Raw genomic sequence first — 14,265 nt, 5'->3', positions numbered from 1 at the left:
GGAGATTTAAATTTTTGAAAAAGGTAAAAGTCAGACATTATACCTCATTAAGAAAATAAACCATTCCGAAAAGTCAATATGATAGTGCATCCCTCCAGTTCAATTAAAGGGAAATGAGATAGTAAATCTTGTAGAATTATTTATTTTTTTCATTGTATTTCAGAAAACTCATTTCACCTCTTACTAGTTCTAGTAAATAAAGAGTAAAGATAAAATGGTTGCTGGTCTAGAAATTAAAACTACTAGAAGCTTTACACTTCAGTAGTTCTCACATAAGCTCTAGCATAGTTCTAAAGTCTTAAATTCAATTTTAATTTTACCATTAAAGATACTTCATGCATTAAAGCAAATTTTAAAAAACATAGGAAGGTACGGTGTAAAAGAATGAAGTGTTTTATTCAGTGATACAAACCTAAGAGGAAAAAAAGATTTAAAATTTACTATTAGAAAAACTCAAACACATTACATAAAATTAGAAAGTAAAAATATTATTTATGATTTATATTTTCTGAGGGTGAACATTTTTCAAAGAAATTACCTTCATCTACCTAAAATATTCAAGGAAATCACCTTTAAAACCACAAAAAAATTAATCTTATTTTTTGGAGCATATTTACCAAAAACAATTTTCATCTGATAAATAAAACTAGTAAGATAATTACTGTTAGAAACAACAACAAAAAAATTATTCACTAAGTAAAGCACGGAACTTGCTTATTCACTAATGTAAAATAAAAGTACTTAGAAGTATCAATAATATAAAGGTTCTTATTCTTAAATATCTTTTTTTAAAAAATTACTTTCTCTAATGTAAAATATTTGCTTAACAGAGAAAAATGAATATACAGAAAAATAAGTTTTAAAAAGCATACTAAATCCCAGAGAAAACCCATTATTAATGCTGTGATGCATTTTCTAAAAGAAACTATAGTAAACAGATATATCAAATTGTTAATATAATATTGTAATCTGCCTTTTTAACTATTATTGAAATATATGCACTTCCTCATATTATGAAAAGTTTTCTGTAAATACTTTAATGGTACCCTAATATACCATCAAACAGATATTTGTGTCATCTATTTAGCTATTCTCCTAGTAATTGTAACAAATAATAAAGTATTGACCATATAAAAGGTATAATACTGATGTTGATGATCATGAGGAGGAGGAGGAGGAGGAATAAAAGAAGGTGAAACTAAAACAATGGGCAAAAGTTACATGGGATTTCTTTTTGAAGTGATGAAAATGTTCTAGGTTTAGATGGTGGAGATGGTTGCACCACTTTGTGAACAGTACTAGTAAATGGATGAACTTTATATGTGAATGTTATTGCCATTAAAAAAATTGATGATTCTTTTTGTTTCATGATTTTAAGAATATTTTTCTGGTTATCATTTGGGGTTCAATTTTGATTATTCAGAAGTCAGTTGCCAGAGTTAGTCTATTAAAGACAAATTTGTGATTTTTTGTTTACTTTCATGATATTACAGTTGTTGGTTTGTTTTTTTATTCTCTATTTTCATTATGATGTGCAGAGTTTTAAAATTTATTCTTTTATTCTTTTCACAATTTGAGCTTCCTGAATTTGAGAATTCATGTGTTCTTTTTTAATCATTTCTGAAAAGTTTTCATCAATTATCTTTCTGAATGTTACTTTTTCTCAAGTTTCTTTAAACTTTCCTTTTGAAATATCTGATATGTTTATAATCTATCTGTCCTCCTTTCACTCTCTCGTTTATATTCTGCTCTTTTTAGAATCTCCATTATGCCTTCTATATAATATCCTCAAATCTCTATTCCAGTTTACTAATTCCATCTTCAGCTGTGTCTGAGCCAATGTTTAACTCGTCTTTTAATAGTTTTCATTTCCAGGAATTCCATTAAGTTCTTTTTTAAATATCTGTGTGGTTTTTTTCATGTTATTTTAGTTGCTTTTTCTTTACTAATTCTTCATATCTTATGTCTTTGCTCTATTCACATGTGCTTATTTTACTTTCATTCATACATCCAAGCAGTCCTTACTTTGCACAGTTCTGACATGCAGTTATTACAGTTTTAATAACACCAGTCCCCCAATAATACTATTCAAATTTCTATGATCACAACTCTGAGTAATTCCATAAAGTACAAACCTCACTTCTAGCTCACAAGTCCACAAATTACTATGTAAATAGCAGGTGCATATCATGATCACTGGCCAATCAAGTCACTTTTCTCAAAGTCTGCCAGTGATTAGTAACTGGGCACCTGTTATTTAGTTCACAGACAGATAGCAAAGTGTGTAGTAAGTTGTCTTCCAGTGATAAATCATGTGACATTTTCCAAAAATGGATGACTGAGTGAATTGGTCAGTAAAGATAAAAGTGCAGCAATGAAACTAAAAGTGATAATGTTAGAAGTGAAATGTGAATTGAATGCAAATGGAGTTATAGAAAAAAAAGCTGATGGGAATGCTGTCACTGCTATTTACAAGATGCTAGATATATAGTCACTTGAACTTACAAGGGTAAACTTATGAACATAAATGAGGAAAGTTGCTGTAATGAAAAGGATGAAGATATCCTAGAAGAAGTGATGCCAGCAAAAAACTTCGCATTAAAGGAAACTAAAATTTCATGTGAATTCTATGACACTAAAAGCACAGAGGAAAAAAATGATAGAAGCTGATTTAAACTTAGAAAGGAGTACAACAAATCACCAAGGCTTAGAAAAGATACTCACTGTATAGCTTAATTATATAACAAGAAGACAAGCATGATCAAACTACTCAACACATTTTGTACAATGAAATAAAACACTTTAATTCTCAGTATTTCAAATGTTTAAAATTAGAGTGCTAAATACATATTAATTTTATTTTTTTCATTTTCCTGTATAATATTTAATGTTTTTAAATTTTTTATTTTTATTAGAGAAGTAATAAATTACAGAAAAATTTCTGAAGAAAATACACAGGGCCCATATACCCCACCTGCCCTCACACACAGTTTTCTCCTTATTAACACTTTGCATTGGTGTGGTACCTTTGTTACAACTGATGAAACAAAATAACATTTTAGAATTGTCATATCATTGGGCAAATTGAATATTTTATCATTATGAACTATCCCTTTTTATCCTGAATGATCTGTTTTGCATTGAAATCTACTATGTCTGATATCACCAATTTTCTTTTAGTTAGCATTTGCATGTTATATCTATTCCCAACCTTTTATTTACAATACTCTATATTCTATTTTAGGAATATCTGATTAGAAATATATAATTGGGGTTTCTTTCTTAAATCTCTTCTGATAAATTACTGTCTTTTAATTGTAGCATGTAGTACATTGAAATTTAATGTAATTACAAATATATTTAGGTCTACCATTTCAGCACTTACTGTCATCATCTACTTAACACTGCCTGTTGTTTGTTTTTATCTTTCCTTTCCTGACTTCTGAATTTTTATTATTCCATTTCTACTCTGTTACCTTAGCAGTTATATGATCTTTCTCCTTTTAGTGTTGTCCCCTGAGATTATAACATGAATCTTTGAATTACCAACTCTAAAATAAATTACTATTCTATTTATTTTAGATAATGCTGGAATTTGAGAGCTCTCTAACTCCACTAACTCTTTCCCTAACTTTGTGATATTGCTGTCTTAATTTAATTCTCCTCATTTTAGAGATAATATTATTATTGTTTTAGACCTGGTGATGTTCATTAGAATTTATCCTATATTTATTCTTTATAGTTCTGAGCATTCACCTGGGATTATTTCACCCCTTTTTGAAGAATACTCCTTTAGTATTTGCTTTAATTCTGCTAATGAAAATTCTTTTAGTTTCTGCTCATCTGAAAATATGACCTTCATTCCTGAAGGATACTTCTCCAGGTACAAAATTCTAAGCCGACAGTTTTTCTTTCAGCACTTTGAAGATATTCCATTATCTCCTGATTTCCATTGTTTCTGTTGACAAGTCATTTAAAAGTCTTACTGCTGATTCTTTGAAAATAATCTCTTTCTGCTTTGATGTTGTATTAATTTTATAATAATGCACTTAGCTATGGTACTTCTTTATCCTGCTTATGGGGCATACTGTTGCTTCAATCTGTGGCTTGATGTTTTTTGCCTACTTAGGAATACATTGTATCTTCAAATTTTTCTTTCGTTCCATTTCTTATAAGACTCAAACTGAATTTTAGCTCTTTTCCCTGTGTCTCTTAAATTATTTCTGTATTCTGTACTCCTTTGTTTCTGATTTTCATTCTCCAATTTTCTTCTGGCTTAAGCTCTATTCCATTATCTCTTCACTTACACACAGTTTTTTCAGTCCTAGAAATTCTATTTTGTTCTGTTTTAGAGTTCTAGCTCTGTCAAAATTCTCAATATTGTCTTTTAATTCATTGAACAAATTACACAATTATTTTAAAGCCCAAGCTTGTGGATCTGTTTCTATTACCTATTTTTTTTTTTAACATGCTGTCCTCCATCTCCTATCACTAGTTTTTTTTTAAGATTTTTAATTTATTTCTCTCCCCTTCCCACCCCACCCCCCGCCATTGTCTGCTCTCTGTGTCCATTCGCTGTGTGTTCTTCTTTGTCCTCTTGCATTCTTGTCAGCGGCACAAAGAATCTGTGTCTCTTTTTGATGCGTCGTCTTGGTGCGTCAGCTCTGTGTGTGTGCAGCACCATTCCTGGGCAGGCTGAGCTTTTTTCATGCTGGGCAGCTCTCCTTGAGGGGTGCACTCCTTGCGCATGGATCTTCCCTATTCAGGGGACATCCCTGCATGGCACAGCACTCCTTGCACACATCACCACTGTGCATGGGCCAGCTCAACATACTGGTCAGGAGGCCCTGGGTTTGAACCCTGGACCTCCTTCCTGGTAGGCAGATGCTGTATCAGTTGAGCCAAAACCACTTCCCCTGTCACTAGCTCTTTTTATGCCAGATATAAGCCAGATAATACATATTTTTTTAAAAAATATATTTTGAGGCCTAGGATGATAATACCTTCCTTTATAAAGGTCTTCCTTTTCTTTTTTTCAGGTATTTAGGAGAATTAGCAATCCCTGATCACTTTATACCTATATTAAGGACTCAGATAATTCAGAGCTATGTTTCAGACCTTTTGAGGACAGCTGTATTTCCAGAGTCACTCCTATCCCTAGGATATCCCAGTCCAACTCCTGGAGGTTTGTGAGCTCCAACACCTCAGGTCTGTTGGGTGCTCATTTCAATTTTTATTTTTCTAGCCCTGTGAAATGCGGCTGGGGTTTGTTTAACCCCGACGCTGACGGGGGGGTCTGGAGGGGTCAGGCTAGACCGCAGCGGCGTCTGAGGCTGCGGCAGACAGCCTCAGAGGGGCTCTCAGGTGTGGAGGATGCACGGCAAGGGGAGGAAGAAAGCCGCGGAGACCAGGTCTGTGCGCAAGTCACTTTTATTAGGAAGTGCAGTGGGTTATATAGAGAATGAGGAGGGCGGGGTAGAGCAGGAGGAGTGAGGGCTACGGGGCGGCTGGGGATTGGCAGAAACTTGTGGGCGGACTTGTGGTCTTGTGCTGTTAGCTGTTGCTAGGGAAGTGGGCAGATTTCAGGTTATGGTGCAACAGTGAATTTGTTGCAAGATTTGCTCAGTTTTTCAACCTCTCTCCACTTCTTCTAGGATAGGAAGATGGGCCTAGGGGAAAGTAGTAACAAATGTGATCTCATATTCCTGGACTTCTTTCTTTACCTGATCTTTGTCCCATAACTTTCACAGCCTCTGATTACTTTTAAAAGATGTGATTTTTGCTAAATTTTTCCCCAGATTTTCTAGTTTTTCTTGTAAGAAACCAAATTATCTAGTCTGCCATTACTGTATACAGAATTCTCTAGTTCATTTGTTTTTCATTTTAATTTTTGAGTAAGTAAAAATGATAAAATATTCTGAGTATTATTACTTTGGCTGCATCTCACTACTTTGATATGCTGTTCAGTAGAACTAGTTTAAAATTTTAGTTTTCAATTCCTTTTTATCTCAGGAGTTATTTGAAAATATAGATAAAAGAAAATCTCAGTACCCAATCTTTGTTATTTCTAATTTTATTGCAGATGTGATTTTTTACTTTTGGAATCTGTATGTGTGTATGTGGTGGGGACAGTTTACAGTCCATGGTCTATGTTTGTGAATGTTTCATAGGTATTTAAAAAAACAACAAAAATAGATAGTCCTGTTGGCTAATATATGAGTGTATATAAACATAAAAATATACACACAACAATTCATTCAGAATTATTTGCTCTATCCTTGCTTTTTTTGCCTTTTAATTTATAATCCTTGAAATATAATATTATATTTGAAAATAACTAACCTTTTTCAAAGTACTCTATTTTATGTATAGTAAACAAATCTTGAAAATTAGACAAATAATTTAATTAAGTTCAACAGAAATATGCAAGACAGTAAGACAGTTCTGGTTCTAGGGGTATTTATTCATATACAATAATTCAAAACCTCTGAAAGCCATAGGGAAATAAAAAGGGGAAAGCTCTAACATATTTGCTTGGCCCAACAGTAACAGGAGAAAATCATACAAAGATTCATGAAGCTAAATGGTGTTATCATAATTAATAACATTTGTAGCACCACACTTCTCTGAGTAGCTACTCTTTCTGCTGTCACCATCAAATAGCTGATCTCTTTTTCTAATGCAAATTCTGGGAAAAAGTCAGTCTTACTGTTTTAGCTATTGCAGAACTGGTTTGCTGAGGAAACCACCACCTTTGCCATAATTTGGAAGCTGGGCCAATCAGGAGGCATCTATAGCAAGTGCTCATTCCAGGATCACACCTCTTTAGTTGAGATATGGGGATCAGGAATTTACTGCCAAAGCTGCTGCCTGCAGGAGAAGGAGCCTCAACTTTGACAGAAGCTGCTGTCAGAACTGTTGGGTCTAGAGACAGCCACACTGTACTTGTTAGATTCTCATCTGTAAAAGTGATGCCTCAGGCACAGTCTCTCACTCTACTTAGCTCCAAATTTGAGCTCTTATAAGTACATATCATTAGCAGTGCTAATTCACATTCTGAACTAGTTTTTAGGATTCCAGCCTCTGCAGTACAGGAAGGCTGCAACAGATGTTAAACCAATCTACCGTATCTTACACAGCCTGTTGTAAATTGTAAATTGCACAATTTAATTAAATACCGCCCAAAGTGATAAATATAAAAAAAGTTATTTTTCTCCTATGAAACCAAAACTGAATGCAAGAACATTCAATAAATCAATTTAATCAATCCTTAACTCAATAAAGATGAGTTAAAAAAAAAACTGCTGTTGAATTAGAGGTAAAAGTCAGAAAAATTATAAAACCACAGAGGAATTCTACACTTTAAAAGGATCTCTAAGTTGTCACTCTTCTTCAAAAAAACTGAAACTAAAAATTATAAAAAATGAAGGCTGCAGGTAGGGAACTCTGATGAAGCTTTCAATGACTATCCTAGGAGAAGGTGAGATAGAAATTCTGACTGCTGAAATCATCAGTTCTACCTTAAAATGACTGGATAAGAACTCTCATTGTTGAAGGCAATCTCCTCTGTTGATTATAGATGTAATTAGCCATAGATGCGATCAACCAACTAATGATTTAAATTCATAAACTACCCTCACTGTAACAGTCAGGACAGGGCTAGCTTGACCAAAAAATTGGACACCATTACCTGGCCAAGTTGTCACATGAAAATAACCAACACATATGATTTATGTATGAAAGATAATAACAAAGAGCTACACTTAGCAGCCCCACTCCAAGTAAAGACTTAACATTATATATATATATATATATATTATATATTTATATTAAGTCAAACTCAAAATATTTTAAAGGTATGTGTTTTGTTTTGAGTTCCCATTTTATGTGACTTTCTCAATCAAAAGACCAATCACTAAACTAGAAGGGCCTCTATTACATCTTTTATCAGGTATAATACGAGCAACACACACACACACACACACACACACAACACAGTGTTCCCAAACTCTTGGCATGAACTATTCAGTAGGAGAAAAGATATTTCTGATAACTCTAAGTATTTTTTTAAGAAAAAAAAATATTGTACTATAATAAAATACAGTGCCCTTACTCTAAATTACTAGCTTTTTAAGTTTCATTTACAGTTTTTATTATTTTTCTATCTTACCACTTACAGTATTACTTCAAAAGATATTTAAAAGAACAAGGCCTAGAGCTGCAGGGTGCCGAAGAGTTACCTCCTGAGAGCCTCTGTGTTGCTCAAATGTGGCCAGTCTTGAAGCCAAACTCAGCATGTAAATGTGTTGCCTTTCCCCCAGCATGGGACATGACTCCCGGGGATGAGCCTCACTGGTGCTGAGGGATTACTACCAAGTACCAGCTGATGATGTAACTAGAAAATTACCTTGAATAAATGGGTCAACTCGGACCAGCAGAATATCTCAGTCTACATATAATACCAGGAGTTAAAAATGCTTTTTGACCTGAATAAAAGGGGGAAATGGAAAGGACAAATGAGTTTATATGGCTATGAGTCTCCATAAAGAGCTGGGATGTTATCAGAGGGGTTGCCCTTATGCACACCTGAGCAGAGTCCCAGAGACAGATAAAGTAGATACAACCCCAGGTATTGGTTCTTCTGAGGGTTACAGGACCCACTGGTTCTATGGTCATGGCAGATGGAGTTCAGTGCCATGTCAGTTGGCCCTGCTTTAGAGTTTGTGTTTCTGTGTGATGGAGCTGGACTCAGATGTGATCTTTGTCCACAAGCCTCTCCTGTTACTTTTACCAGAACTGTAGTTGGTGCTGGGGTTTAATGTATACCGAGGGGACCTGAATCTCTCGATTGACCGTGTGATAGCCAGGCCCTGAGCCTCAACAGACTTGCAACTCCTACACTCTGGTTTATTGGACTTACCCCACTCAGCTAACATGGAGGTGAAGAAGGTCAACCACCACACCAGGGAGCCAAGAGTGCCTACAACTGAAAGCAGGAGAATTGCATGCAGCATCCATGTGGAACCTAAGCCCCCTCTTGATATAGATGTGAAGTGGATACAACCATTCTAAGGTTCACAGGATGGAGGAATAGAGTATGGATTAGAGTGTACTTACTGATATTCTATCCATGAACTACTGTGATTAGTAATCGAAGAAAATGTGGCCTTGTTATGGAGAAAGTGGCCATGGTGGCTGCTGGGGGTAGGGAGTAGGAGGAAGAGATGTGATATGGGGGCATTTTCAGGGGTTGGAGTTGTCCTGGGTGATGCTGCAGGGACAGTTACCGGACATTGTATGTCCTCCCATGGCCCAGTGGGTGAACTGTGGGAGAGTTGGGCTATGGTGTAGACCATTGACCATGAGGTGCAGCAGTGCTCAGAGATGTGTTCACCAAATGCAATGAATGTCCCATGAAGATGGAGGAGGTTGTTGTTATGGGGGGATGTAACATAAAAAAATAATGTAACATTAAAAAAATAAAGACAAAAAAAAAAGACATTTAGAACATACTTACTAAAATCATAAAAAATATAAACACTAAAACTGAAACCATCTACTCCAAAGCCCTCATTTTATAGATTTAGGAACTGAGTTCCAGACAGATTAAAATATCTATGTCAGAACAATGACTGAGCCAGTAACTGAAGTAGTGAAATTATAATTATCACAAATAGGCAACAGAAAGTTGGCATGGATAATTTAAAGGTGGCAAAGATGAAGCAAATACAATTTTAACCTGTATTTATTTGAACTGAATTTGTCAAAGAAAGTAAGATTACCATTCTTTCATACACAGTTAAAATGAAAAAGCACTGCCTATAATCTTTAGCATTCATTAACTATGGCTACACATGGATTTTGTGTTAAAATTGGGTGAGGATAGTGCTGGTGAATCTCAGAATCAATTAAATAAGAAAGAAGAGCAAGTAGGACAAATACATATAACTACAAAACACTGTAGACAACACTTTTACCACATGCGTCCCATCGCCTGACAGACTTGACTCACCCTCAAAGCCCAAGCCTATCCAATGAAGGTATCCACATCACTACTACAGTACAATATTAATTAATTCAGATTAATACTGAAGAACCTAATAAATAGAACTGTTGTTTCCCTTATGCCTTCCAATGACTCATATACATCCTTGCCAGAATAATCTTTCTGGAATTTTCCAGTCCTAAAGTACAATTAGGAAAAATCTAAAGTGTACATCCACCCCTGTCAAAAATCCTTGAAAAATTCCCTATGCCATCTGTAATCCCAGTTTCATCATGCATAATCCCCGTACATACATATGCTGGTGTAGTGTCTTATAACTATATGTACCTGAGAAAATTATGTTCTTAAATTCAATTCATTCCTGTGAGTATAAAACTACTATAAGTAAGAACTTCTACTAGGTTTCTTCAGATAAAGGCGTGGCCCAGTGTAGGTCTCAATTGTCTTACTGGAGACCTTTATAAATGGGATAACTATGGAGAGAGAGAAAGAGGGAGAGAAATCCATCGAAGCAAGAATCTGAAAGAAACATGGAAGAGAAGAGAAAGACCAGTAGGTTCTGCCATGTGTCCTGTCATGTGACAAAGGAGCCCAGTCAGTCTTCAGGAAGAAAGCAAAGTCTTGATGATGCCTTCATTTGGACATTTCCATGTCTTCAAAACGGAAAGTTTATAAGCTAATAAATTCCCATAATTAAAGTCAACACATTTTATGCTATCTGCGTTCAGAAGCTTAGTAAACTAAAACAGCTGGTGAACAGCCATATAAAATAACCTATAGTTTACCAAACATATGTTTCGTCAGGTGATGAACTCCTACTTATTTTTAAAGACCTAACTTAAATGTTACCCCTAATTTAAGTCTTTTTACAATTATATTCTAATACCTATATTTGATATTTTAATCATGGTGCCTGTCATGCCCAGGTTTAAGCAATCCTTGCCCACAGCCCACAGCTCTGAGAAGCAGCATGACATGGGAACTATTCTGTGCATAGGTGGAGCCAATGATTAGTTTTTTGCATATTTCTTAAGAGGTCCTATCTTCCGCTGCCTGGCATGAAGGGCTCTAACAACTACAAGTAATGGCAGTTAGCTAAACCAACAAAACTGGGTGCTTTCAGGATTTGGACTATAGAACAGAGAAAATCAGCTATTTGATGGTAAGAGGAGAGTGGCTATACAGAGAGCAGGGTTACTACCACTAAGAAGACCATGAAGGTACCATGAGAGAACTGGCAAGAAGAGAATATCCTTATAGATGTTCCTGATTGCTTTCCAGTTCTAGTTCTAGTCCACATGTCTTCTTATCATATACTCTAATTTACTTAAAGTAAACTGAGCATCTGTTGTTTGAAGCAAAAAGGGTGAAAGAGATGTATGTATTTAGATTTCTCATATGTGTGGTCCTTCATTTGACAAATATTTATTGAGCATTTAATATGTACTAAGCACTATTCAATAGTAATAGGCATATAGTGGTAAACAGAATAAATAAGGACCCTACCTTTATGAAAGATACAAACTCCAGTAGATAAGACAAATAATAAGCAGGCAAATAATATCAGTAGAAATGAATGATGGTGTTGGGGGACGATTGGGAGTAACAGTGCTATTTTAAATAATATGGTCAGGGAAGGCCTCCCTGATTAGAGATCTTTTTTTTTTTCCTATAAAAGAACACTTTATTAGAATCACTAAGAAAGAGTTGAGACTGCTATTCCCTCTGCAGAAATGCTATGCACGATGCAAAATGATCAAAAGCTGATATAATAATGAATCTCAAGTAAGTGGCGTAGCCATCATGTGCAACAATTCCTTCATTTTGAAGCTGCCCCTCTGTATGTACTAGATCTCTTTCAATCCATTGCTCAAAATCAACTGGCTCTTTAGATGTGCTCTTTTCAATCCTCAAGGTCTGCACAAAGTAACTTTGAATTACAAGTTTCTCAGTCCTTACATGTTTGTGAAAACAAATAATGAACTCCTGAGGAAACATTCCTGTGGTGGTCCAAAATGTTTCTGGATTCCCATCAATGATATTTTCAGGAGGGTGTTTTTCATCACTTGATGTTGCTAAAATCACTTCAGCCCCTTCAGAGCTCTAACAGAGATCAACTTTTCTCATCTTAAAGTATTTAATGTCTACTCTGAGTGCCCAGCTGCCTAGCTCCATCCATGGGTCTTTCCTCAAACAAGCACCCGAGCCCGTGTGGCCTGCCCTTCCTGCCACCCCACCCCCGGCTCTCTGATTAGAGATCTAAAAAAGGGAAGGGGCCAGTCCTTTGCAGGTCTGGAAAAGAGCATTCTAAGTAGAAGAAACAGGTACAAAGGTTCTGACAGGGAAGCTGGCTTGACTTGCTGAAGGAAGTCAAAGTAAGAAGGCCAATGACTAAAGATTAGTAATCAAAGGGGATTATGGGATACACATATACATAAATATACAAACATACAAACTCAATTATAAACAGAAACACACAGAAATAAGTTTAGCTTTGGACTTACAAGATTATCAGAAATAGGAACATAAACCTTCATAATTAAAACTTAAACAGAAACAATTTAGCTTGAATTTTGGGGCACAGTCTTCCTCACAGTTTAATGAGTCCAATTAGCACCAGAAGAGCAGTGCTTAGTTATAATCCCAGAGAATTCTTTTCTCTTATCATTCCAAAATAAATAAAACTTATATATTACCTTGTATTATATAAATTGTTGAAGTTTTGGGGTTACCAAATACTAGTTTTTGAATTAAAATTGAAAAATAATGGCCTCGTATTGTTTTTATAAACATACATATGAACTCCTTCTTTGAAAATTTCAAATAGATAATAAACATTTAGAAAATTGTATTCACAGGATATTATCAACAGACAGTAATAATATAATAATCAGCAAAACTGAAATCAAAGATAAAATCATACCTTTGATCTACATATGCAACTGCAATTATTATTCAAATATGAGAACAAAGCAATTAAAATAAGCACTTAAAAATAATTTCATTTAACACTGCTATTGAAATCTTTTGCATCATTAAGATTTACAGTTTTAATCTTTAAAAAAAGATAAATATCAAACTATCAGAAAACAAAAACTAACAAACCTACTAAAATAAATATGCTGAATATCTCTGGTTTTAATTTATTAAATAGTAACTTTACATTCTTACTGAAGCTTCCTTTGTGCTCTAAAACTAAATAAATGCTTCAAGAAAAATGTTAAAAAATTAAAATTTCATAAAAACTTTTGGCTACTATGAAATAAAGGCTAGTTAATAGAAAAGTTTTATAGTAAAAAAAGCTCTAAAAATACCAGGGAACAACAAACTTTTTCTGTAAAGGGTCATCAAATAGTAAATATTTTAGGCTTTTGTGGGTAGTAGGTCTTCATAACAACTACTCAATTCTGCCACTGTATGGCAAAAGCAACCACAGACAATATGTAAATGAATTAACATGTTCCGATAAGATTTATTTACAAAAGGTGGAGACAGGCCAGATTTGGTCCAGAGGCTATAGTTTGTCATTCCCAGACATATATAAAATTGAGTCTCTGTATCAGTTAGCATTCTTTGGCTTCAAGTAACAAAATGTCCAGCAAAAAAAATGAGGACATTTTTGTATGTTTTATTCATTGATGAATCCCAGAGTCTTGAATAGTGTGTGGCACTTAGTAAGCACTGATTAAATATTTCATGAATGAATGACTGAATGAATATTTCATTAACTCACTTGATATTAAGTCTGAATCATGTAGTTCTAGAGCTGTTTCAGCAGCTCAATAATGTCACTTAAGGACTAAAGGTTTTCCCATCTTTTCCTTCTTTCAAAAATGTCTATAGGCGGCAGACTTGGCCCAGTGGTTAAGGGCGTCAGTCTACCACATGGGAGGTCCATGGTTCAAACCCCAGGCCTCCTTGACCTGTGTGGAACTGGCCCATGCGCAGTGCTGATGCGCGCAAGGAGTGCCGTGCCACGCAGGGGTGTCCCCCACGTAGGGGAGCCACACACACAAGGCGTGTGCCCCATAAGGAGAGCCGCCCAGTGCGAAAGACATGCAACCTGCCTAAGAACGGTGCCGCACACACAGAGAGCTGACACAACAAGATGATGTAACAAAAAAAGAAATACAGATTCCTGTGCTGCTGACAACAACAGAAGTGGACGAAGAAGACACAGCAAATAGACACAGAGAACAGACAACCAGGGTGGGAGGGAAAGGGGAGAGGAATGAATAAATAAATAAATCTTAAAAAAA

At 35.2% G+C, this 14,265-nt stretch overlaps 1 protein-coding gene across 1 annotated transcript in view; it reads right to left on the bottom strand.

Moving 5' to 3' along the window:
- SCLT1 (sodium channel and clathrin linker 1) overlaps nt 1–14,265 on the bottom strand; it is a 289,648-nt gene that overhangs the window by 213,814 nt on the left and 61,569 nt on the right. The window lies entirely within an intron of this gene.

Source organism: Dasypus novemcinctus, chromosome 1 (genome assembly GCF_030445035.2).
Source record: "Dasypus novemcinctus isolate mDasNov1 chromosome 1, mDasNov1.1.hap2, whole genome shotgun sequence".
Classification (NCBI taxonomy): domain Eukaryota; kingdom Metazoa; phylum Chordata; class Mammalia; order Cingulata; family Dasypodidae; genus Dasypus; species Dasypus novemcinctus.
The sequence above is the reverse complement of the archived record's forward strand: the minus strand, read 5'-3'. Positions and strand labels throughout refer to the sequence as shown.